Source organism: Anser anser (assembly GCF_964211835.1).
Source record: "Anser anser genome assembly, chromosome: 14".
Classification (NCBI taxonomy): domain Eukaryota; kingdom Metazoa; phylum Chordata; class Aves; order Anseriformes; family Anatidae; genus Anser; species Anser anser.
In genome coordinates this window covers 12,166,534-12,192,895 of record NC_139735.1, presented here as the reverse complement: position 1 = coordinate 12,192,895, position 26,362 = coordinate 12,166,534, and the positions used below count along the sequence as shown (strand labels likewise).

The 26,362-nt window shown below is 39.3% G+C and overlaps 1 protein-coding gene across 7 annotated transcripts in view; it reads right to left on the bottom strand.

The window, feature by feature from the left end:
• Window positions 1-26,362, bottom strand: part of LOC310881520 (protocadherin alpha-C2-like) — a 118,622-nt gene that overhangs the window by 51,152 nt on the left and 41,108 nt on the right. For 2 of the 7 annotated variants that reach the window (XM_083798958.1, XM_083798959.1), the window contains exon 1: window positions 1-26,328. This exon is cut by the window's left edge and continues 3,443 nt beyond it. The exons of 3 other annotated variants lie outside the window; for them this stretch is intronic. The gene's annotated coding sequence lies outside the window, so the exon portion shown is untranslated. Of the gene's footprint in view, window positions 26,329-26,362 lie in introns of those variants that run through there. 2 more of the 7 variants (XM_083798954.1, XM_083798955.1) reach the window with 2 other exon arrangements.

The following is a 26,362-nucleotide window of genomic DNA, read 5'->3' as shown; positions in this document are numbered from 1 at the left end:
CGACCTCCTTCTCGAAGACCTGCCCCTCTGCTCCCGCGGAGATTCATCTTTGCTGCAGCACCGTCCCTCTGCCCAGCCCCTGCGGGCTCCCTTGCCCTGATTCCACCCTCCTTCTGCCCTGCTCCCTCTCGCCCCTGCTGCAGCCCTACAGCAGCTTGGCTGGAAGAATTCTGCAGATCACACCCAGGAGTTCTGAGCGTTTAAGGTGGGCTTCAGTTTTCCATCCAATGCAACAGACAGGCTCAAGGTGATCAAGCGCAGCTGGAGAGAAGACGGAGAAGTGCAATATGATCTGTGTTCCATCTAGTGTTCTTTCCTCCTCTACACTCATGTTGGAGGACTGACAAAAAACAGGGCCGTGAAATTGAACAAACTCAGCGGGGGGTTGGGGGATGGCAGCGGCAACGTGCTGCATCTGCAGTAAGTTTTACTGTAATGCCACAAATCCCAGCAAAGACAATAAGCTTAAGCATCCATTCCTAGAACACCTAAGTTACTATGCTGATGTATTTGTGGAGACAAACCTCAGGTCATAGTCCTACAGGGGTCTATATTGTACCTATTACCCAGTGCAGAAACTGTTTCTAGGATTTCTCTTCCTGTTGTTTTTCCCTTTCTTACCCCACCAAGTCTTTTGGAATGACTAATAAATCTTTTCTGTATTGGGCTGGTCTATCAAGGCTGGTCTATCTGTTGACCCCAATGTTCAGCTAAAACCTTTCTCAATGCCCTTTTGTGGGCCTCGGCATGCCTCACCATGTAGGGTGACTTTTGAGAGCACAATCTTACACTGTAAATCCCAAAGGTTTTAACTGTGATGTACCCGATGCACAAACCCCAGAGAACAATTGTTCTAATTCTGACTCAGCACTGCTAAGATTACCAGTCTATCATGTTTATCCATGGCCACTATTATCAGAGAGGAACATTAGAAGAAACAACAGTAATAGCATGATGACCTATTTATGTTTTGGCTGATGTGTTGATATACTTCTCAGCCCATTTTTGTGGCCCAAATATTTACCCTCACATTTATTCTAACATGCCCAGTACTCCAGGGTCTGCAAATACAGTGCTGGAATCACCCAACCCTACTTATCTTTTTAAGCAGGACAAATGTAGGTCTGTGCAGAGCAAGAAGGGCAGATGAAGAAGCCAATTGCCTAGAACATCTGTAAATCTGCCCATTTCATCCAGTAGCCCAAACCGGAGACAAACACTTTAAAAAATCTGCTACAAAGTTTTGGCTAGTTACTCATTTTCAAGATCACAACATTTACAGAGTCAGAACAAAATGCCCTGACAGACTTATGAAAAACAAGAAAAAAAATTGTTAAAAGCCCTAATTTGCATTTTTTGCCATTTTGAAGTTTTGGAATGGACAGCTATAATGAGGCTAACAGACACGGATTATGTGGCTGTGTATCAAAATTGCTTGCAGTCAACACATAAAACAGAAGCCTGAAGGGACACACCCTCAGTTTTCCAGACAATCAAATACTGGCTTCATCCAGACAGGCCACAGAGTATCTCTTAAGTGTACAGCCATTAAGTCTTCTAACAAACATTCGTCACACCAATGAAAGAGACCAAAAGCCACAGCAACACCGGCAACATCTCAGGCCCTGCCTTAAGGGCTACATTGGTAGAGATACTCCTAGAAATGAACAATGCCCATGATAAGAGGTAGCAGAAAAACAAAACCCACCTTGTAGGCATTGCCTTTTTGGCAGGTTGATTTTACTTAGTGTGTGAACCAGATGCTGAGCACACATCTAGGGGATTGTAATACCTGTGAGGAAGCTTCCCTTTCACATTGTTGGGTACCTCACTAAGGCACAGCTGATGATTGCTTAAATCCTGCCCCTCACTATTTGCATACTGCATAGGCTCATCTCTTCTAATATCCTGTTCCTCTGCGGACAGCTAGGACCATGCACATCCAAGGATTTGTAAAACAACACAGAATGTAAAACTGAACGAAGATAACACACACGTAATAGAGCCATTCTAGAACATAATCCCCAATATCGTCATTCCGTTCAAACATGTATCAAAATCTCAAGTTCCTAGATTTTTTTTCTCCCAATTTCAGAATGATAAGTCTCATGATCATCTGGCCTTTTTGTAAGTCTTACAGAAACAACAGAATAGGTAGTTTGCTTTCCATTTTACAGATTAATACTGTAGCTTAGCTCATGCACAGTAGCACTGTACAAATGCAACAGCCTTTCTGAAAATTTTAGCTTTATATCATTTATGCTGACTACACATAATTTTGTACTGTTATACTGAAACTTGTGCTGTTACAATTAAATGTTCCCTGAGTTACTTTAAATATACATAAAATTCTTCAATGGCCAAAATAATTTTAGTTATTTTCATCAACTTCAGTGGTAATGCTGACTGAGTCCTGCAGACCTTGGCTTTTAATTCAGGAAAAGTTTCCATTGAGAAAACACTTCAGGGGTTGGTCTGTAGTAACATTGATTTTTACAGTGAAAAGCAAAAATTGAAACAGAAAAACATAATTTCGGTTTCAACTGAATTGGGGCTTAGAGGCTTTCTTGTTTTCTTTTTCTTGGAGTTTTGTTTTCCACTAACCTCTTGAAACTTCATTTAAGTACCAGTTCTGAAACACCTTAAAAACTCACTTAATAAAAGTGTTTTCTGTGACTTCAGATCAATTCACAGAAGCAAGAGCATCAGAATCTGTCCCTGCAGCAGAAACAGCTGATAAAAAATCCTAGGCCAAATGTCCATTTGCTGATAAATCCGATAACCCCTGAAGTGATCGATACTACCTGCATGCCATATCTGCATGCACAGGCCTGTTGGATTTCTCTGACGTACAAAAATTGTGCCACCGTATTTAGCTTGGTTAAATTAAATGGTAAGAGTTCTTTAATGAGAGTACAGTGCAGGGTTATAACAAAGAATACACTGATTTTATCAAGTTCTTCAGAAGAAAAATAAGTTAGAAGATAGTTATAAGTTATATGACAAGGTAGTAAAACATCGATATATATCTGTGTTAGAGATTGTAGCAATATAACTATTTCAGTATAAAAAGTCATCACGTTCCTATGCAAGCCTTTCTTGAAATAGTACTACATATAGATATGCCTAAATTGGTATCACTGTAATGCAATGCCACAGAAAAATTTCTGTGCAAATATTTCTCTTGGGAGTGATACAATTATATGCAGATACAGTTCTGTAGGTATTTAGAGCCTTAATGGTTCATCCATTTCAAATCTCACCTGTACCAGGCACATCTTTATATAACACTAACTAGAATCACCTAAATTTGTTTGAGCTGCAATAAATCTGTGTTCTATTTTCTTCAATGCAGTAGTAGAAAATAGGAAGATGTGACTGTACATGGTGCTAACTGAAGAACTCCAAGGAATTTTGACATCTGAAGACATTTTGCTTCTTTGTAAATAATTTCACCTTCAGTATATCACATCCCTCAAACATGACATCCAATGACTCAATGTCCTTTCTGAATCTGTGGGAAGTCACAGCTGTGAGGATCAGGCTGTAGATTTTTTTATGTAGTTTTGTCAACATGTACATTTTAGCAACAACGAGATTAATATTATATAAATGCTCTTGGCACACAGAATTGTTGCCTGCAGATGAAACAATATGCAAAATACATGGAGAAAAGTATAGAGAATCCAAGAAGTTCAGCCATTAACAAGCAGGTAAGTTGTGTTATTTTGCAGAGAAAAAAATAAATTTTCTCTGTATACACCAGCTTGCATGTGGTGCCTACAAATTGTCTGCTTTACTTTTAACTAAATCAAGTCAAGTGGAAAGAAGCAGTCCTCAGTCATAGGCTGGATTACATCAACCACAGTTGAAAACAACGCCTGTAAACAGTAAGAGAATGACTCAAACTTGTGGAATTTCCTACAGTTTTTCCAGTGAGGTGCTGGACTGCAGCACCATCTTCTAGCTCAAGGGTACTCTGGAAAGCTATGGAAAGAACATCTTGCTAATCTGAAGGGACACACTACTTCTTCAGCCCAACCCCATGTTTCAGTTGGGTCTCTTGGGATTCTTGTACTTTTCTGCACCCCACTTACTTCAGTTGTGCACCCCAACCACCCACACCTCATCTGAAGGAGAGTATGTGTAGGGCCTTAAATTCTTTCTGGGGACTCTCCATGCCTCAAGTACTATTTGATCACGAAAATACCACCTAGAGGCAGTAAGGCAACATAAATGTGAGAGTGAAAAGGATTTACACCTTGCAGTGGATTGATAAACCTCCATCAGTCACAATTTAGCCACATGAGCTCAGAGATCTTGGAATATGAGTGAGCAAGCTCTGCATTGAGAACAGAGCCACTGAGCAGCAACCCCTTGAACAGAGCCCTGCAGCTGAACCAGATCTGGTCTGTGTTCTCTGCATGGAGTTTTCTGAGGACATGGGATTCTCCCTCTTTCTAAAAATACTGCAAAATGCCTCCCTGCGGTAATGTAAACTTGTTTCTACACCCAACTTCTTTGCTACCTTGTTCCATTCATATTCTGCACTTGGATTACTTGCTGACAAGTCACCTTTTTACATGCAGTTTGCCTCTCCCTTGTTTGAAAAAGGTACTGTGCCAAACTGCTCAGTTGGATTGACTCTGTTCATTCATATTCTTCCATAAATCCATTTTCCACATTGGTACTAATCTAACTATCTCACTACCTTTGCAATAACACCTTTTATTCTTTGCTACATTTTAAAACTTTTTAGAATCCAAGTCCCTATTGATGATTCCTAAGCTCTCCTAACTCATCTCCTAACTCATTGGACTGACAGCTCGAAAACTGCCAGCGTTGTCTTCTTGTTCACAGTCTGTCTCTTAAACGCATCCTTCTCTTCGGTCTTTCCCTATCTGTCTATTTTCCTTCTTAAATATTTGTTCTGTATGTTGAGGTTTTTGTTTGTTTGTTTGTTTGTTTTGTTGTTGTTATTTTCCTTTTACTACTGACAGCTTATGTTCAATTTCCCAGTCTGTTTGTGCTATCCCCTTTGTTTCATTTTGGTTTGGTCCCTTTCTCCATCTTGTCTCTTTCCAGCAAATATTCTATTCTTTTTCCTTTTTTTTCTTTTTTCTTTTTTTTCTCCCATCTTCTACCTCTAGTCCATTCATTCATTTTCTACTCCATCTTCTGTCAGTCCTCCTAGCTCTTTCATTTTTCCTGGCTTACCCACTCTTATTCTCTCTTTATGTTGATTTACCATATTGTTCCCCTCAGTGTCCTAGGACTTTTATGATATTCCTTCTGGACATATGAGAAATTTACTGTATTCCAAAATGATGCTGATAAGGGATACTGATGTCTCTTTTTTCCCTTCATTTTTGTCTGCAAACCTCAGGTAAAGTAGAAAGCTAAGCATCATACAGTGGCACTGAACCAAAGGAAATAGAGACCTAGCATAAAAATAGAGAGTGAGAATAAAAAGTACAGGGAAGGAGTAATATGAGGAACACTTTATTGACTGCTGAGAACGACTGACAGCATTTTTTTTCTTCAGCATCTGTCAATGCCTCTCACTTATTAGCAAAAGATTTCTGGTTTGAATGATAAAAGACTATACATGTAGCTAAGTGCTGTGTATTCACTCCTATAAAAACATATAGTGAGTTACACCTATTAAATTTGTTTCTGCTCCCTGCTTACTCCTAACTGTCTCTGAGTAGTTAACCATCTAAATCTGAAATGTCCTAGTTTGGATCTGAAAAGGAGTTGGCAATAATGTTGGTTTGTTTTCCCACTGTTTTAATGATGACCTAAGTTTGTCTTTGACCATGTTAAAAGTATTGACTGTCAATGCCCTAACTATAAACTGTACATCTTGTGCTAGATCAGATTCCACGTTTTTTGAAAGTCATTGCTTTCTCCTTCATCTGCACTTTTAATTTTTGGCCTACTGCTCACCTAACATCTTTTCCAGGTTTGCTGCATTTCCTAATAGCATCTCCACAAATTTCATTAATCCACAAAAGTATATCAAATCAGAAATGATCTATTCAAGATATAAAAGCATATCTTAAGCTTTATTTTCAATGTTTAATTTATTGAGCCCCATATCTGGGTAATAACACTGACGTCAGATACACAAAACTGCACAAAAAGCCACTGTGAAGATCTCTTCCTTAGCAAAGTTACTCTGCTAACTACTGAGTAGCAGGATTACTACTTGAACAGGATAGTAAATTCACACTGTTGGTATTCAAAGATTCTTTCACTGTAACATTTTTCTATTGGCTTGCCTAACCCATCAGTAACACATTTTCAGGTTACCTAAAATGTAGCAGACCTTCTGCTAGCTAAATAAGAGAAGGAAAAAAAAAAGAAAAAAAAAAAGACACTCTTCACATCCACTGTCACTCTGCTTCCTGATGTTTTCCAAAAATATACAACACCAGGTGAAGCATGCATTAACCTATTCCACTGGGTTGCTAATACCAAGTACATTTTCTTAGTAAAGCAGACCTATGTGTACCTTCAGTCTCAACTTGTCAACTTAAATGTGACTTAAATGGTTTGTGTTTATTCCCTGTACAGGAATGCATTCCAATATGCATTCAACATACTGCCTGCAGACATAAATACTCTAACATGCACGATGTGAAGCTGGATTATCCAATAGTTACAATTAGGCATTGTTCACATTTCTCTAAATTTCTTCCAGCCACTGAGAGTCCTTTCTCCTTCTCTGGCACACACTCCAAAGCTACATGGAGGTTAACACAGCTGCAAGTGTCTGTCCCAAACCACCATATTCTTACACAGCAGCAAGCTACAACTTGCTCCTGAAGCTAAATATGTGAAGCAGAACTGAAATGGTCAAGGACAGATTTTCTCAATTTAAAATCAGACCCAAAATGCTACTGTACTGAATTCTGCAGAGATGCCTTAAATGTCAGCAATTTCTCAAATTAATAGAACAAATTATACTTAAGCAGAGTTTAAAAGTGTCTGGAATGACCTTGCTTTTCAAGGCTTCATTCTAGGGTTAACTATTTAATTGCTGTTTTCTTGATGTTGGAAAAAGTCAGTGTCAAATTTACCAGGAAATTAAATCATTAGAGCTATACAATTCAAACTGTAAAAGAGAGGCACATCGTCGCCTCTAGCCCTGGCTGTTGCACTCAGACACAGCTCCCATGTCTTCCACAGCCAAAGGATCAGTCACTACTGTGGTACTGTCTCCAAGCTAGAGCAGGCAGAACTATTTAGCTAACAGATGAGGTCTTTGCTCCAGAATGGATGAGCAAGCAAAGGAATAACAAAAGCATTGCTCTGGGCTTCCAGAGCTCACTACAACAAAGGCCGGTTGGGTACAGGTTGTATTTAGCGTGGCTGCCATGACAGAAGACCCAGATATGTTGTGGGGTGAACCTCTGCATGGCTGGTTCCAGCCTTTCACAGCTTCCTCACCATTAGTCATTTTTTAAGATTTGCAGTTCTCCATGTGGTAAGAAGGAAGAAACTTCACTCCGTGATCAAATGATAGGGGAAAAGCTCCATCACAGAAATCTACCCAGCTTTTAGCACAAATAGGAAAGACTTTGCCTGGCAACACGGCCAAGTAACTAATAATCCTTCACTCTCCTCAGCCCTGCGGTTGAGCTTTCAGCTGCAGGTTTTGGCCTACAGTTCTGATACACGTACTAAAGTCCTAAGTATATTGACAGAAAATAAAAATCCATTAACTATTTCACAGAGCAACTGAGAGCCATAAAAGAGGCAAGAGCAGATTAGAGCACCAGCAACATAAAACATACTGACTCTGTGAGGACTTTTATGAGACCAGTAATCCAATGTCTGTTGCTCTACAGCTTTCCATATTTCATGTGTCTGTACAGGAGTGGCTGGGCAGGGAAAGTAGGGCAGGGAGATATTTTGTTTTGTTTGCTAAGTTCTCAGCGGGCATTTATGAGCTTAGAAGATTTTACCTCAAATCCTATTAAAAAGAAAATCATCTGCTCAAACTGTGTTGTGCTTGGACTATTTTTACTGTATAACCACATCCATGATGAACAAAATGTTATTACTGCAGATTCTGCTGAAATTATCTCACACCAGCACAAGACCCATTGATTTTCTTACTCAGCAGAACCAGGAACAGCATTTGACCCTGACTTACACCTTCTGCCAATGACTTTGATTTACATTTTTGTTTCTCCTTGGGGTCCTGGAACACTGTAAGATCTCACACCTTCTTCCTGAATAGTCATGCAAAAGTTGGTTCTTTTTCCCCTCTTCACTTGTTCCAGACACTTTATATCATACCATTACAATCTCAGTCATGATTAACAATAAGGTTACCAAAACTGCACAGAGAACTGGATTCTAACTGTGTACTTACAAGTAGTACCTGACAATGTGCCAAATGATCATCTGCTAATAATTCTGTGCATAAAAACAGCAACAATTTTGCTTTATCATTTCTTATGAAGACTGTATCATTACCTGTAGCTAATCTGAGTTTTTCCCTTCTGTAATCCATGTGATTTTACCTCTCCTCATTTATTATCTTTACTGTTAAATACAGAAAATTGACTAAAAAATGAATGATTAGTATGACTGAGGTATGAATACAAATGTGTGCACTTGTGAAAGCACACAAAATACAAAAAGAAGGACCAATAGGGAAAGTATGCGTTAATTGCTACAGAGTACCCTATATGGAGGTTTCATTTGAATGAATTAAGACAAACAAAATGACCTAAGATAAGGTGTCAAGAAGATGGAGAAGAGAACTGGAGCCTTAAAATACACAGATGACAAGAGAACTGTGAAACTCAAGAAATTCTGATCCTAGTCACCTGTGACCAGCAGGTACATGAGCTGATCCTGGTGAGTACAAGGTTATGAGAGTGTGAGTGAACAAGATCTGTAAGAGAATGAGTGAGAGTGGGAAATTTCAAAGATTTTGCAGGATTTTTGCACTTTTCCTTCTTTAAGACCTTGCATTCGGTTCTCTTACATTAATTTCTTACACATAAATTCTAGATTCTTCCCTGTGAGACCTTGTATGCGCATGAGGTCAGGTCCTGAGAGGGTGAAGGTTCCGTCTGAAAAGCTGAGTCAGCAATAGCCAGAAGATGCTGTAAACCTTGTTGGAACCAAGGGAAAATTAATAATATTAAATAAATAAAAAAAAGGATGTGAAGAGGCCCAGAGAAGAACGGTAACTTCTACAACCCAGAGAGGGTTAAAGGCACAGTTGTACCAACTCCAGATCCACTTCCCCACACATATATAGACATCAAAACCAGCTCCTGCACCCTTCTCTGGAGTTCCTCACAGTCTCAAGCACTTGCGGCTGCTATTGCTGCTGGAGAACAGGACTAGGAATAGCTCCAGGTAGCTGGAGGAGTTGCAAGGAGCCCAGCAAGAGAGAGATGAGATAGGAGCAGTCAGCAGCATCTCGCAGATGGGAACAGCAGCAGAGAAAGAGGCAGTGGTGAACAGACCATAGAAAATACAAGTACTGTAATATCACATGCAGTATTAACATAGGGCTTGACAGTACAACACTGTACAGATTGACAAGCCTGGGTGAAACAGTGATCAAGTTAGTAAGAAGATGACATAAAGCTACTGAACATACCTGCCCAGTTCGGGGCCTTTAAGCCAAGCTTCAGCAATGCTGAGATAGCTCTGTTCAGATCTACTATTGCAACAAGCTCACCTCCAATCTACAGTAAATAAGAGAATCTGAGACAGAGTACTTAGAAGGGGAAGCAAAGAAAAGGGAAGATACAAGGTACGTGGATGGGGCAGATGATGACCAGAAGCCCAGAGGAAGGGATTAAAAATGCTGGCTGTCACACAGCAAGAAGAAGAGGAAAGAAGTTCCCTGGAGCTGAGTTTGGGGTTTTGAAAATGAGACAAGACAAAAGTGAGATGGTGACAGAAGCTGATGATCATGCCATAAAAGCGGAAAGTCAGGAGAACTGGGTTCTGTTCACAGTTATATCAAGGGCTTCATGATTTCTGGCAAGTTAATTGGTTCCTAAGATGTCAGCAATATCTGGGCTCAAATGGCTACTATAAGGCTTAACACACTACTGCAGAGTATACATGGATATTCTTAAGGAAGTATGTACATATACATATGTAAAATTTACTATTGGTAATGGGTACCGAAGGGAGAAAACTGTGGGTTTTTTTGTTTGTTTGTTTGTTTTTAACTAGATACTAGGCATATATGTTTTCAAACTTCTCTTCAGGATTCTTAAAACCTCTGTGACACCAAATATTTGTGTTTTGACTTTAGTAAGAGTTCAGTATTTCTTTCCTTGAGCACAAGAGTCCTTACTGAATAGGCTGTAGTGCCTGACATAACAAAATATTCTTTTAAAAGCTAGACTATATCCAGTGTTTACCACTAACTAGTACTACAGTATTAATGCAGATTTGCCTTACACATTTTGTACAGATTTTTCATGCAACAAACTCATTATTTTGTACTGAGGGAAGGCCCATGTTGGATACATCTGCTCCTGCAACAGCAGGCAATGATGCTGTGAGGCAGTGTGCAGAGTATCCTGCCTGGTCCTCAGCTGCTCTTCCAGAAGAGCAGGTTCCCACAGGTTGTATCTGCCAGCCTTACAGGGATACATCTGTTAGTCCTAGCACACTTCAAGTGACACTAGACATGCAGCTTTTAACAACTCAGCTGAGCTCAGTTTATTTTTTCCATCCACGAACAGAGATATCAGAGCAGGACACACAAGACAGAGCTCTGATGATAAGCTCTGATGATGATATCAGATGTATCCATTGAAATCAGTAGCACTTCCTTGCACTAGTCAAAACATCATCCTCCACAAACAGACAAAACTTAGAAATCTTCAAGTACAGTCCACTGAGAAGAAGGTCACATGTCCCCAACCATTACCAGAGCAGACAGGGCAAGCAGTGTTTTTATCTTCTGTGGAAACAGAACCAATATCTAACCAACAAAGTTTAGGTTCATGAGATCAAGAAAGGCAGCCTGCCTTTTTGTCCTGGAAAGGACACAATAGGAACAGCAGGCTGAGTCTGGACCCTATATTAGGGGGTTACATATTTCAAAACAAATAGTTGTGGAGTATAATCTGAAAACTCTTCTGGGAATCTCCTGAGATACCAGGTACCACTTTGTTCGACACCTTTCCTATTGAACTTGGTCTTAGAAGTTGGTAGGTGCTGAACCCCAGTGAAAGGCTCTTCCTAATTATTAGGATCTTCCTTCTCTTACCAGTCAGTGTACATGCATCATGACCCATTTGTAGTTGATAAGCACTGGCTTTTAGCTTCGGTAGCTAAAGGAGCTTCTCTTAGAGAATAAAACAGTACTTCATAAACAGACCCAGCCCTTCTAATGTATTCCAATTGACAGACTCTTCTTTCCTCGGTCTCTCAACATCTCTTAAAATTTCTGTCTTTTTTGAACACAAGTAGCAAAAAACAGATCTTGATATTCTTAGATATTCTTATCTAAGATATTCTTATCTTTTCAATATTTCCCCAGGTCCACTACATATTTGACTGATGTGTCCTCAGACACATTTTTCTTACTGATGGACACATCTTCTGGGTAGCTTCCCTCCTCACCACAGTCCATTCACGAAATCCCACTTACATTAAAATAAATTATTTTAGTTCTGTTCCAACATTTAGTTGCATTTTGTAAAGAGATAATAGGAGTGGCTGATGCTTCCAGCAGCCCCAGTCCAAGACCCTCCTGCCTGGCTGCTGGAGCCCAGTGTCCACGGACCTGGGGTCTCTGCCCAAGCTGAGGAATGTGGCTGCGACTTTCCTCTTTGCAAGTTCAACCAGTACTAATGCTGAGCACATATCCCAGAGGTAAACAGAAACACATGGGGCTGGTAACACTCACTGCCACAAACATGGCTCTGCCTTGAACAGCACCCACACACAGGACCCAGATAAATCACAAGTTCCAACAGACATCCCCTCCTCTGGGGCTTGCAGGGACAAGAAGCCACTGGTGCAGGCACACACACAGCACTCTCCAGGTTCACAAGCACACACATGGTCTCAGGTCCCCTGAGGACCAGAACAGCCCCTCTGTCTCCTCCAGCACCCATGCCTGGATCCCAGCCCCAACCCATCCCGCTGGTCCCCTGTTCACCAGCTGGTCAAGCTTGGTGCTCGCTGCAAAGACGCACTGCTCACACTATGGCCCCCCAAACCACTGTCTGTAGGACCCTCAGGTTACATCCTTAACTGCTGCAAAATTCTAGTTTGCCTGCAATTTCTTGATAGCCCATCAGTCCTTGTGACTGACATTGTTTCTGGTTATTGTCTTCATTAATGCTTATTGGTCAGGTTTTATGTCTCTGTATGTTTATCTCCATACCTTTCCTTATCATCCCAATTTGGAAAGGTCTTTAGTCAGATAATATTACTAAAAAAAAAATTCTCACACTCTCCAGATCCTTAACAATTAGTGTGACTGACAAGGACAACAGGCATGGGGCACAAGCTGAAACACAGGTTCTGCCTGTGCATAAGGAAACACTTCATTACTGTGCAGGTGACCAAGCCCTGGCAAAGGTTGTCCAGAGAGGTTGTGGAGTCTCCCTCCTTATAAATACTCAAAAGGCATTTGGACATGGTCATGGGATCATTTGGGCTCCTATGCAATGCATCCCTGTACCTTCTGCACTGACATTAGGGACTCTCCCTTTCCCTGCACCCTGGTCCTGGCCTGGACATCGCGTTTCTTTTGCTCCCAGTCTTCCTGTTCTCAGTTTCCATTCTCAGCTCCAGCTCCAACTTTGATCTGGGCCACACGTAGACAACTGCAATTACAAGAAGGTCCTGCCAGCTCTTGGCTGAAACGGGGCTCTGTATTGGCAGGACTTGCAAGGGTCTAACAAGTTCAGTGAACAAGAATTTCTCAAAAGCTTAGAACTCAGCCAACTTGAGGAGAGACCTCAACAGCTACCTAACATGACACAAAGATTATTTCTTAACAAATACCAAGTCTTTTTTCCAAAATATGCCTTGCCAAAGCTTTTAATGGAAAGTTCAGCCGCATTTTCATTACAGGCAAAATGAATATTTTTCACCACTCTCAGCCTGAGAAATGACCAAACTGTTCAGTCAAACTTGGCTAATAGGCAACCCCCGGTTCACATGTATCACCACTCAAGAGGCCTAGAGGGTTTTATAATAAATAGCATCAGACCACTTTTATACTAAGCAGTGGTATGAACACAGCCTGGAACTCTGAAAGGTTTTCCTTCACTCAATAACGGAAAGAGATGGAAATACAGAAGTTCCTAACTCCAAGTTAGCCATTTGAATTGCTTTCATTAAACAAACAAACAAACAACAACAAAACAACAATAATTAGAAAGTTGCTCACATTTCTGAATCTCCTTTCATCTGTTGCTGAAGTGACAGAGTTCTCTTCAGGTGACACATATGATTAGAGCAAAATGTCCTCCATATAAACAAAATAGGTCTACTACTACAAGCAAATGCAGCTTGAACACAAGATGCTACTATATACAGTAATTACTACTATCCATTCTCTCTCTGTAAAAGTATTTTGAAAAACATTCCTTTTAGAAGAATTAATATTACATTAAAAATGCGCTGTATTAAGTAACCCAACACTATTTATAATAGTAAGTGTGTCTTTCAGACAGAACAATTTTATATATAAAATTCCCACAGCTCTATTGGAAGCATGCCAGGCTTGTGCATTAGCAGAAGCCAAACATTCACTAGGAACAGTCTGATTGTACAGCATCATGGCTGATAAAGAGCATATTTCTCCTACCTCTGTGAAGGTGGCTGGAAGCCCCTGGTACAGCAAGACAAAGTGTATTATGAGACAGTGTAATATATACTTGTTTGGTATTTTAATGCATTTTAAATAGTCACAAGCTATGGAAGTCTTCCAGAATGCACACCAAAATCTCTTATTTCCAGAATGTGATTTATTTAGAACTAATGTATTTTATATACATGAGAAGAAATATGGCAGTGTTTTCAGAGGGAAAAAAAAATACAATGTACAGCTATTTTAACTCACTTCTTTGATACTCCTGCTCTATCTTGACTTTTGTTCTACTGAATCAGTTAGGAGGAAATAAGGACATTTAAAGGTTTTTGAAATTGAATGTCTTTGCCTTTTTCAATGCTTTGGACTGTCATGAGATGGCAATCATGACTCCTTAAGTCTTCTGTGTCCAGAAAAAAGTGCTGTCTCATTAAACAAAAGGACATCTTCCCTCTCTAATGTGAGAAGAGCATCACTGACAGCTGCAAGCTGTCTAATCTTGAATACTAGATCCACTATAAAAGTTAAACTTTTCCATGAGTTTTGCAATAGTGTAATCTCAGATAATAAACCCCAGGCTGTGAAGTGAGGTGAAAGATGCTTGCAGGTGCTCAAGTATTTATTTCTGTCCCAAATCTACTTTGCATTAGTGACCACAAGATTGTTAAAAAAATAATGAAAGAATAAATTCTTATAAAATCAATTTGCAAGTAAATAAGTAAGCATTCAAAAGGGCATTACAAAGGAAATTTATGGCTGATATTACCATCATTACATATTTTAAAGGAGATTTCAGAATTATTCCAAAAACCTCCATAGTATCTCATAGAAGGGACAAGGAATTAAAAACCCCTTACAGGACTTCAGTTTGGATGGACAGGTGCAGTGGCCACCATCACAAATAAAGCCACCTCTTAATTAGTATTAACAGTACAGTGCAGGCATAGGTCTAGGTAGGTACACACTCATTTTGGAGTATTAGCAATGATTTTCAGTAAACTGAATTTTATATTAAATTAGAATGATACTTAAACTAAGTGCACTACAAACCAGCCCTCTCTCTTGTTCTTTAATCTTACTGGTATGTCAAATCTGGCAGATATCTCTACTACATTAATGTGTATGCTTATGTGCTGGTTTCAACAAATTCACAAAATGTTACTCAGAAGAAAAAAAAAACAAAAAAACACAACACATAATGTATCCTTTTAAATTATACCCAGATCATACCGTACATAGAAGGATGAAATTATTCTGCATGTATCATGTATGAAAACTGACATTTCCTTTCACCATCTTTCTTATGAAATTCATAATTGTTTTTTTCCAAACACTGAAGCGGATTACAATGATTGCTTCTAATCCCTTTCCATCAACTTTACTTGGGTGCTAGAGTTACAAACAGGTCCAAGACAGAGTAACAGAAGCTGTGAATTTGCCAGCAGAAAGAGCATTTAAAGGGAAGAGTAGGATTTCCTTATAAGATGTAGCATATAAACCACAGATTCTTATACAACACAATACAAACTAGTAGCTGCAGAAAAGCCATTTCCACACCTCCTCATTGAGTAAGGACACCACTCCATGGAACATCTCTCCTCTTCCCTGCTTACAGCAATCCTAGAACCCTGAGTGCAGAAGGCCATCAGCTGATTCAACTAATTAAGCTCATCATTTATATACTGCTGATTTATTCTATGAACCCTCATTTAATAAGGAGAGAGAGAAGAAATTTAATTTAAAGGTAAGATATAGACCTCTTGTGGAGACTGAATTATTAAAATAAATGCTTTCTATTTTCTAGAAAATACTTGTTCTACTGCAGGAAAAAAAAATATTTCAAAAGAGAGTATTGAGTTTAAATGGCAACGTTTTGGATGCAGGGGTGCTGGGGTGGCCTCTGTCAATGATGGCAATATAAATGTAAATATAGATGACAATATGAACAATACAAAAGAGGACCACTTGGATTTGGGCTATTCTTTCATGCAGTGGGGACTTAGAGCTCCAGGCCCATCAGTTCAGAGTTCAGTTTTTTTCCAGAATAATCTGGTTCCTCTTTGAGCAGCCTGAATGAAGAAAAGCTGTTTCCTGAAACATATCATTGCAATAGTAAAAGGCCTCACCAGACAAAGAGCTCCAAAATGATAATATTCTTCAATGTGTACATGTATTCTACACTTACGCTCTGACCCTGATCAAACTGGCATATTTCCATGTTCTGCATTAACTCAAGTTAATTTTTCTTGTAGTTTTTCAAATAAGGTGAGATGCATTAAAGAGACTGAATGCCTTGTAGAGAAGCGTGATGTTGTAAAAGACGAGACAGGAACTCACCAATTCTAATCCCTTGACAAATATATAATATAATTAAAACAAACAAAGATGAAAGTGCAAACAGCAGTCCAAAACCAACTACCCTAAATCCTTTGAAGGTATTCCAGCTGACAATTCAGATTAGACAAGTCATTTACTAGTGTGATTTTACTTCAAAAAAAAGTGAGAGAAGGAGGCAGTCATCTCTTCTCTGACTGGAAGGAGGAAATCTTTTATCACCAGCTTTCCTTCCTGGCAATATTTGATTGAAAACAAATATCTTTAGAGTTCAATTATCTTCACTGTATCCATGATTGCTCAACTCATAAACAAACAAACAAACAAAAACAAATGAAGGATTCACTTAAAGGGATATATTGATGACCGAACTGATACAGGCCAAACTGCCTGAGACTAGGGTTTTACAAAGAAATAAAATGAGCCAACAGGAGAAAGTACATTTACAACATCACATTTTAATGATTCCTGAAACATTGTGGATTTCCTCATAATGTAAACCTGTACGAGATAAATAGCAGGCTGATATATATAGCAGAATTAAGATTATTTGAATTAATTTGGCTAGACTTTCTTTTTCTTTTGGGGGAGGGGGAGACTGACGGCTGTGAGGGATAGAGGAAGAATGGGTAATTGCAAGCAAATGGGATTCTGGCTAAAAATCTGAAATCCTTCTAAAAATTAAACACCTCAGCCTGCATCATTGCAAGGGTCTTTTGAGTTTACAATATGTTAAATCAGTCCTGTTTCAGCACCTTTAGCAATTCTTGTGCTCTTTGCAAGATCTGTGTCTTTTCACTAGATTTTTTCATTAAACAACCAACTAATCAATTACCCTGAGCAGCAAAGTGCTGATGCTTAACCAGTATTCATAAATTTCCCATTTTCTCCTAAACAAAGCTCCTTAAATTCTGTAGCTCTTTCTAACTAAATGCCAGATCTTTTGTGGTTTTGGTATGTTTGGTATCTTAAGGTGTATGAAAATGAAAAACATAGGAACCTGTTTCTAAGCAAATGTGTAATTTAGATTTTTTTTCTTTTCTTTCCAAAAAGAATAATTCAGAAGGCTATATAAAAAAAAAAAAACTGTCTAGAAGTCCATTGTGTGTGAATTTTCAGATAGAAATTCCTTGACATCACAAATCTTATGATCATCCTCTCACAGAGTATGCAGTCACTAAAAACTTTTCTTCCATCAACTCATTTTTCTCCAAACTCATTTATTTTTAAATCTCCACTGCACTAACTTTGACTGAGCAACAAATATCCAGGGACATTTGACTAGTGTTGTAGACACAAACACAAAAGCCAGAAGTTCTGCCAAATCCTGTAACTTTAAAATGGCTTGCTTCCTCTAGCTGCTGTTCTCTCAATTTTGTTAAACCAAAGGCTTAAACTTGTTAAGTCTCTTAAAGGAAAAAACAAACAAACAAACAAAAAACCAGTGAAAGACAAAATTTTAAATTCTATCTCTGTAGTCCACAAGCATTTACTCACACTTCAGCAACATCTGTCTATCTCACACATTTGCAGCCCAGCACCACACTCTTTCCTAGGAACTGCCCAAGAGTATTATTTCCAGTGGGAATCCTGCTGGAGGATACAGTCTGTATCCTAGAAGCTGCAGTATTTGTCCCTCATCATCCTACAGCTCTGTACAGTAGGGCACAGCCATCACACCCCCTCTATTAAGGGCATCACAGAATCATGGAGCGGTTGAGGTTAGCAGGGACATCTGGGTCCATTTGGTCCAATACCCTGCTCAAGCAGGGCCACCCAGAACAGGCTGCCCAGGACCAGGTCCAGATGGCTTTTGACCATCTCCAAAGGGGAGACTCCACAACCTCTCTGTATAACCTCTATCAGTGCTGCATTACACTCACAGTAAAGAAGTGTTTCCTGATGTTCAGAGGGAACCTCCTGTGCTTCACTTTGCACCCACTGCCTCTTGTTCTGGCACTGGACACAACTGAAAAGAGTCTGGCTCCATCTTTTTTACACTCTCCCTTCAGATATTTACACACATTAATGAGATCTCCCCCATGAGCCTTCTCTTCTCTAGGCTGAAGAGTCCCAGATCTTTCAGTCCTTCCTCAAAGGAGAGATGCTCCAGTCCCTTAACCATCTTAGTGGCTCTTTGCTGGACTCTCTCCAGTAGCTCTATATCTCTCTTGTAGTTGGATTCATGGGATCTCACAAAATGAGAAGTCTGAAATCAGGCGTTATGCCTTAATACTGTAGGTCTGATCACACCCCTGTGAATTTAATATCATGCAATGAAAACTGCTTTAACCATAAGGATATTGTTCCAATCCCCATATAACTGTTGTCTACACAGCAGAGACTGACAGCTATTTCAAGTGCATCCCCAAGACAAGTAAGAAACAACTATGCAGTACAAAAGATGAAGAGCCCATTCAACTGTAAAAATACCTTGCTCAGCTCCTGCTCCCTACACAGGAATTGGCAAGTGATGAGGAACAGAATTTCTTGGAACCAACACGCCCATGTTTCTTAAATGAACATCATAAACTTTCATTTTGCAGACCAATCATATAAAGGTGTTTTACTTTGAGAAGACAGTTTTTTCAGAGCAAGAAACAAATGAAAAGCCTCTAAACAAGGTGTCAGGGAGAAAATATCCATCAGACTGGGACAAGCCGAGGGAGAGATGGAAGAAATAACCAATCAGAATAAATAATAATTTTTTTAAAAATATCATCCCATTGGAACAAGAAAGAATCCAAAGAACAAAAATATGTTTTTAGAGACACTGCTCAAAGGCTGGAGAGTAAAAATCTCTCCTTTTTCTCTTAATGTACCTTCTTTCTCTGATATTTATTTCCTACTTGCTTTGTCAAATCTGTTTTTATTCTCCAGATGCCTCTGATAGCATCAAGTCTTTGAGATTTTGTCCTGCCCTTTTCTTTGCTTTAAAAACCTCAACTGAATCTTGTAATTCCTATGAGCCTGCTTGCTTCTCTTTTCAGTTCTGGTGTTGGGTTTTTGCTGTCAATCTTTTGATTAACTGTGACTTCAAATAGTCCACAGCAAGTCTAACTCTAAGCAAATGGATGATAGCATAAGTAGCTGGGCTGTTGTAATATTTGCTGAAGACAACCATATAGCACCATTTGGAAGAGTGTTGCCAGCAGGTCAAGGGAGGTGATCCTCCCCCTCTACTCAGCCCTGGTAAGGCCACACCTGGAGTATTGTGCCCAGTTCTGGGCTCCCCAGTACAAGAGGGACGTGGAACTACTGGAGCAAGTCCAGAGGAGGGCTACAAAGATGATCAGAGGGCTGGAGCACCTGTTGTACAAGGGTTGGATGAGAAAACCAGGTCTGTTTAGGCTGGAAAACAGGAGACTGAGGGGAGACCTCATCAAGGTGTATAAACATCTGAGGGGAGGGTGCCGAGAGGATGGAGCCAGTCTCTTTTCAGTTGTGCCCAGTAAAAGGACAAGAGGCAATGGGCACAAACTGAAGCACAGGAAGTTCCGGCTGAATATGAGAGGGCAATTCTTTACTGGGAGGGTGACAGAGCACTGGAACAGGTTGCCCAGAGAAGTTGTGGAGTCTCCTTCTCTGGAGATATTCAAAACCCACCTGGATGCCATCCTGCACAATGTGCTCTAGGTGATCCTGCCTGGCAGGGGGGTTGGACCAGATGATCTTCAGAGGTCCCTTCCAATCTTGGCCACTTTGTGATTCACTGCAGGAACAACTTGACACCCATCACAGAAATGAATGACATCTAACAGCCCAATATACAGACTCCCACATAATTTCAGACAATTAAAATTGTGCATCTTGTCTGAGTGCTGTCTATAGACTATGTCTAAACACAGCAAAAAGAGACAAGATGTCTAAGACAGTATAAGATACTCTCAGCAGGTAGCTATGCCTTTCTAATGTGCAAGGCTCAAACATCAAGCATTTCCACGGACAAAGTTAGGCAGAAGAAACACCATCTTGGGAACCAACCTTCCCCCCTCCACCTCACCATCAAAGTCTTGTGATAATACTTACCTGACTGACCACAGAATCACAGAATGGGACCTTAAAGATGATCTAGTTCCAACCCCCCTGTCATGGGCAGGGATGCCACCCACTAGATTAGGTTGCCCAGGGCCTCATCCAAGCTGGCCTTGAACACTTCCAGGGATGAGACATCCACAGCTTCTCAGCAACCTGTTCCAGTGCCTCACCAACCTCTAAGAAAAGAATTTCTTCCTAACATCTCATCTAAATCTCCCCTCTTTTAGTTTAAAACCATTCCCCCTTGTTCTGTCATTTTTTGAGCAAAAAGTTGCTCCCCATCTTTTTTATAAGCAACTTTTAAGTATTAAAATGTTCCAATAAGGTCACCCCAGAGCTTTCTCTTCTATAGGCTGAACATCCCCAGCTCTCTCAGCCTTCCTTCATAGGAGAGGTGCTCCAGCCCAATCAATCAACACATTACGACTATGGAGAAGATAACTGCCATCTCAAGAAGTATCAGGCAATGTATTTTCTATCCCCTGGATAGGGACGTATTCCTATCACTGTGTAAAAGGCCTTCTGGAAATATATATAATTCTGGACACAACTTTGCAAGAAATATATATCCACATGGAAAGAGCAGATACAGAGATGGGATATTAGCATGATCAGACAAGCACAGAGATGACCTCAGAAAAAAAAATTAAAAGAGGTTGATCTGTTGTCAAGTAAAGCCTAAGAAAAATGTGGTTGCTTTCTAAGCTGTGAAGAAAACAAGCCATGAAGAGGGACAACAACTACTTATTAAAAGAATATTGCTGGCACAAGAACAAGCATCTACAAATTCATAGCAAATAACTATTGACAGGATGTCAGAAGAGAGTTTTTCAAGGCCTTGGAAGAATAACTTTCCAACAGGAATAGTCAGCACAACATAGTGAATTTTGCAATTAAAAGGAGTATTTTTACAAGTAAAATTTAAATTTTTAAATGTGAAGATTTAAGATCAAACGATGCCTGATATAAAAAAGGACTGGACTTGATCCAAATGGTGTTTTCTTGTCTTATGCTTTCTCATAAGTTGTACTACTCACATCCACTCTCCCTCAGCCCAGTTCATAATTTAGGCTTCCCTACTCATCATTGCCTTTAAACATCTCCAAATACAGACACATTACTCTTCACATCTCCTCAATGCCTTTGTCTCAAGCTACTCCTTCGGTCACTCTCCCTTCCACTACAAAAAATAGAACTGCTAGGCAAACATCAGACATGCAAAAGTTCAGCTTAGGCATCTGTAGCCTTTTCTGAACACACTGTTGTTGAACTTTGAGGCTGCATTCTTCTTTATGAAAGATAATAGGAGTGGTCAGGAAGAGGGAAACCTACTGAATTTCCATTGCTGAATTTTCTTTAACTATCACTGTTTCTAGGATTTTCTTGGCCAGACTCCAAGCCTGACTTCTGTAGCCAAGAAATCTGCCTACACAACAGAATTCTTACAATGTTGACATAAGACTGCTGTTTCTGGACATGTTCAGACAGGAAAAAAATGTAAGGTAGCTCTACTTTTATATTTGGCCATGTTATGAGGCACAGTCCCATCAGAATGAGATGCAGGGAGGGCTTAACTCACATGGCTGGTCTTTACTTGTGTGAGTAAGCCACTGATGCTTAGCCTGCAGCAGTTCGGCACAGATTGCAGGCTACTGTCAAAAAGTAAGTGCGTCCATTTTTGTCACTTGAAATGCATGACACCTTGTGTAAAATTATTCCACTGCCATTACAGTTTACCAGGAAATATTCTCCATTGCTAAATTTGTGTCTATTTTTTAATGTAACCTAAATATTGATTGCAAAATCACAGAGGAGTTACCCCACTCTGAAGCTGCAAATATCTTACAGGCCTTTTATGTACACAATGGACAAAACAAGCAGACAAAAAGACTAAAAATCCATGGCCACATCATGACCCTGAAAACACTCAATGAACTAATGTTTCCTATAGTCAGTAAAGCCACCAATGCCTTTGTCTCCAACACAGCAAAGTAGCATTGCAGCGTAAGATGCTTTTCACTTAGCTGTCACATACGCTACATTGAACAAAGAGACAGCAAGATACTGAAAGATATGCAGTTACTGTTCACTGTATTGCTATTACAGCCATACATTGTTCTATTTTTAGATTTAACCTAAATAGAAGATGTAAAAGCATAAAATGGTCTCACACTTCTGTATACGTAAAAAGCACTCAAGCCTGTCATTTAAGCCAGAAGCAAAAGAGTACTACGAATAAAGTAACAAACCTAAATTTTGAAAATACATTTAATTCCGGGAACTGCAGCTAACTTTTGGTATATGTAGACATTTTTCTATCTTCCAGGTACTAAAAAAATATTTTTTTATAATCTTATATTTTATAATCCTAACAAAATGTACTTTTTAAATTTGTGATTTAAGTTCTGCTTAAATTATAATTTTGGAATTTTTCCTGGTGCCTTGATTTATAACTAAAGGAGTTGCTCCCAATGTCTTTTAAGTATTTGATGTTTTCTTTTTGTTACATGTGTATTCTTAGGCAGTAATAGAATGTGGCCTCCTTTCACTTCAGAGGATCATGTAATGTTTATATTTGTAACTCCAAATGATTTGGTCTGAAAGCACTTAAACACAAAATTCAGTCAACACCCAAACTTACAATTTGTTCGTTATCGAAATTTCTATTGGTTAATGACAAAAAAAAATCCTCTCATTTTAACATAAAAGGAGTAAAAATATTCATCACTAAAAAAGTGACTGTGATATTTCTGCATAGAAATCATATTCAAGACCATAGGGATTTGGAATAAAGAACAGTTTTCAAGAACAAGTAGCAGTCCTCTTTTCCACCTCAGATAGCTGGAAACTATTTTTCAAGTATCTCTTTAACTTAACTCTATTTTATTTTAAAACTTGGAGAAACTAAAGCAGCTACAGAAATGAAAGTACACAAACTGCAGCTTCTACCCACACCCGATTTTAATAATTTACCATTTTTACAAGAAATGTGTAGAACCACAGAATGTTCTGAGTTGGAAGGGACCTTAAAGATCGTCTAGTTCCAAGCCCCCTGCCATGGGCAGGGACCCCTCCCACCAGCCCAGGCTGCCCAAAGCCCCATCCAGCCTAGCCTTGAACACCTCTAGGGATGGGGCATCCACAGCTTCTCTGGGCAGCCTGTGCCAGTGCTTCACCGCCCTCTGAGTGAAGTCTTTCTTCCTTATATCTAATTGAAACCTACCCTCTTTAGTTTAAAACTGTTATCCCTTGTCCTGTCACTACGCTCCCTGCTATAGAGTCCTAGAGAGTCCCTCCCCACCTTTCCTGTAGGCCCCCTTTAAGTACTGGAAGGCCGGTATAAGATCTTCCTGGAGCCTTCTCTTCTTTAATTTAATCCTCTCCAGCTCTCTCAGGCTGTCTTCATAGGAGAGGTGTTACAGCCCTCTGATTATCCTCATGGTCCTCCTCTAGATCCACTCTGTGGTGGCTCTAAGGTCCATGTCCTTATTATGGGGACCCCAGAGCTGAATGCAGTACATGTAAATTATATACATGCATATATGTGTGTGTGTGTATATATATATATATATACACATACTTATATATATATATACTTGAATATCCAGTAAACAAATCACTATGTTCATCAGCACCAATTTAATAACTGACAAAATTTTGTTTCTAAGGGTAGATAAATTTTCAAAGTCTCTGCCCCTTACTCTTCTGCTCACTCAGTTAATGCATAGGCTTTGGACCTCCCACATGAGTCACACCTACAGTTTTCTATCTCTGCACATAGGAGCTAAGGAAAGAAAATTGCCCCCACCCTCACCCCCCTCCAAAAATAAAATAAAATAAAAAATCTGGAATTTATTTTCCCTACTATGAAAATTTCCTAAAAAGGTTTATCACATTTCAAGTCTAAAAATTCACCTGAAGGACTGAAATACAGCAAGATGTAATGAAACGCACTTGGTTATTCCTGTTAAAGAGATCAGGGATACATTCGCATTTTTATTATTACTCAGTCTACTAATATGTTAGTAACCTGAGCTTCAAGATCTTGCTCAATAGGAACAAAGACAATAATTGATATATATATATCACCTTTGTTATGAAAGTTTTTGCAATTATCATCTACTCTCCAGCCAAGGATACACTTCTAAGACAATATTAGCATTCCGGCAGAAGATGACTCACTTAAGAGATTGCCAAAGAGGTTTTACACCTCTTTAAAGGTACTAACTTAGCCTTTTTTTTTTTTTTTCCCAGATCCTCAGAATAATCAACAGCATCCCTAAAGTGCACTAAATGTTCAGATACAAATTCTTCTTTTGATACTGCCGACTGCTGTTTACTTGGACACTAGTTTCTTACTGAGAGGCACTGACACTTCTGCTTTTGCAAGATTTAGTTATTCCACCCCCTTGCGTAGTGAGACATGTCACTATAGAGACTTAAAACTGGTTATGACTGGTTAAATTCTAGGTAGACCATCAGGAGTAAATCAAATAGCATACATTTGAGAAAAGATCTTTCCTTGAGAGTAGAATTTATGTGTGAAAGATATTCAGAAAAGAGGGAAAAATATATATATATCACTTTGTCAGCAGGTGAATAAGAGAAGGCATGATAAACTAACTGCTTGGTTAAGGGCAAATAAGGAACCTTTTCTAGAACAAGGGAAGACTTATTAAAATCACTACACAGAAATTCAAGAGTTATAAAAGGAAGTGCTTTTCAGACACAGTAAAGCTGAATATGTATTCAATTAGCTAAAGAAGTTGCTGAAGCTACCCATTTATCTAGGTTCAAAATAGGACTGGCCATTTCTAAGTATTAAAAGGTATAATAATGATTTCAGAACTGAAAATAAATATCATGATTACAGACTTAGTACAATCTCTAATAATTGTTTACTTGGATAAAAACAACTGCGGGTAGCGTATTATACCATGTTTGTCTACCAAGGGTTCTCACATTTGCCTTGGGAACATCTGGAATCGCTCTTACCACAGAACATTGGCCTGGACGGAGCCAACACTGGTCACAACTCTGTAATCCTAAAAGAACTGACACCTGATTTCTCCTAATGTTTGAACATGAGACATACTGGAGCACCGAGTCTCAGAAACTTTTCCCTGAAGATCAGGATTCCCCCAGTTGCTTAAACTAAGGCATCAAAAGCTGACGTAACTGAAGAAAAAAATAAATCGCTCTTTAATAATATGTTTAATTTTGGTATAAACCAAATTAAATGACTGAGCCTACCTGAGCAATACATCTGGTTCATAGTCACAATGATGCTTTTATGGCCCGTAGCTGCTAACTAGACAAATAAGTTGCTGTCATACATAATAGAGAAAGCTGATGATCTGAAGGCAAAACATCTCAAAACTTCACAAAAATATACCTCATGTGTTGATGCACAACACTGATTAAAAATATAACCAACGTTACTTTGCATATAAGAACACTGAATCTTGGACAAAGTAACACAGTAACACACAGAAGATTAAACCTACAACACAACCCACCTTGTAACCTTACACTGTGATGACAATAAGACATAACAGTAATGAGGAGAAAACAGATTGGTCAAAGGGTCAGAGGAGAATTATTTTAGTTTCACAAAACATGTGGATTGTTTTAAAGCAGAGATGAGCACTACAAATGGCACTTTCTAAAGAGGTGCTAGATATTGAATTCCTGCTGTTACAACATAGGCCTACCTTGCACATTGTAAACCAGCATCTTGGCTCAGCAAACCCCTCACCCCTCAATGAAAAAAATCTCAGGAATTAGAAAAGAAATCAATGACTCCATATAGTGTAAAAAACCTCACATGAATCAGAAACTTGCATGGACTCTTATCATGACCCTACTTAGCTATCTGAGTAGAATGGCACAGCTTGTAAGGTATTTAGCTTTCATTTACAATTTCTTTATCTTCAGCTATATCTGCACGTCCTAAATGTTTGTGGCAGAAATTCTCTTTTATCATCCCATGACCATGTTCCACCCAAAGAGAGCTTTTCAGTCAGATCCTGGCTTTAGGAAAGATATAAAAGGTCCTGAAGTTTCCTCCAGGTGCCATGAAATTACACTTGCTCTCCTGCAAACACCCTCAGGAGCTTCTAGGTGGCTACACGCTTGGGAAAAAAAAAAAAAGAAAGA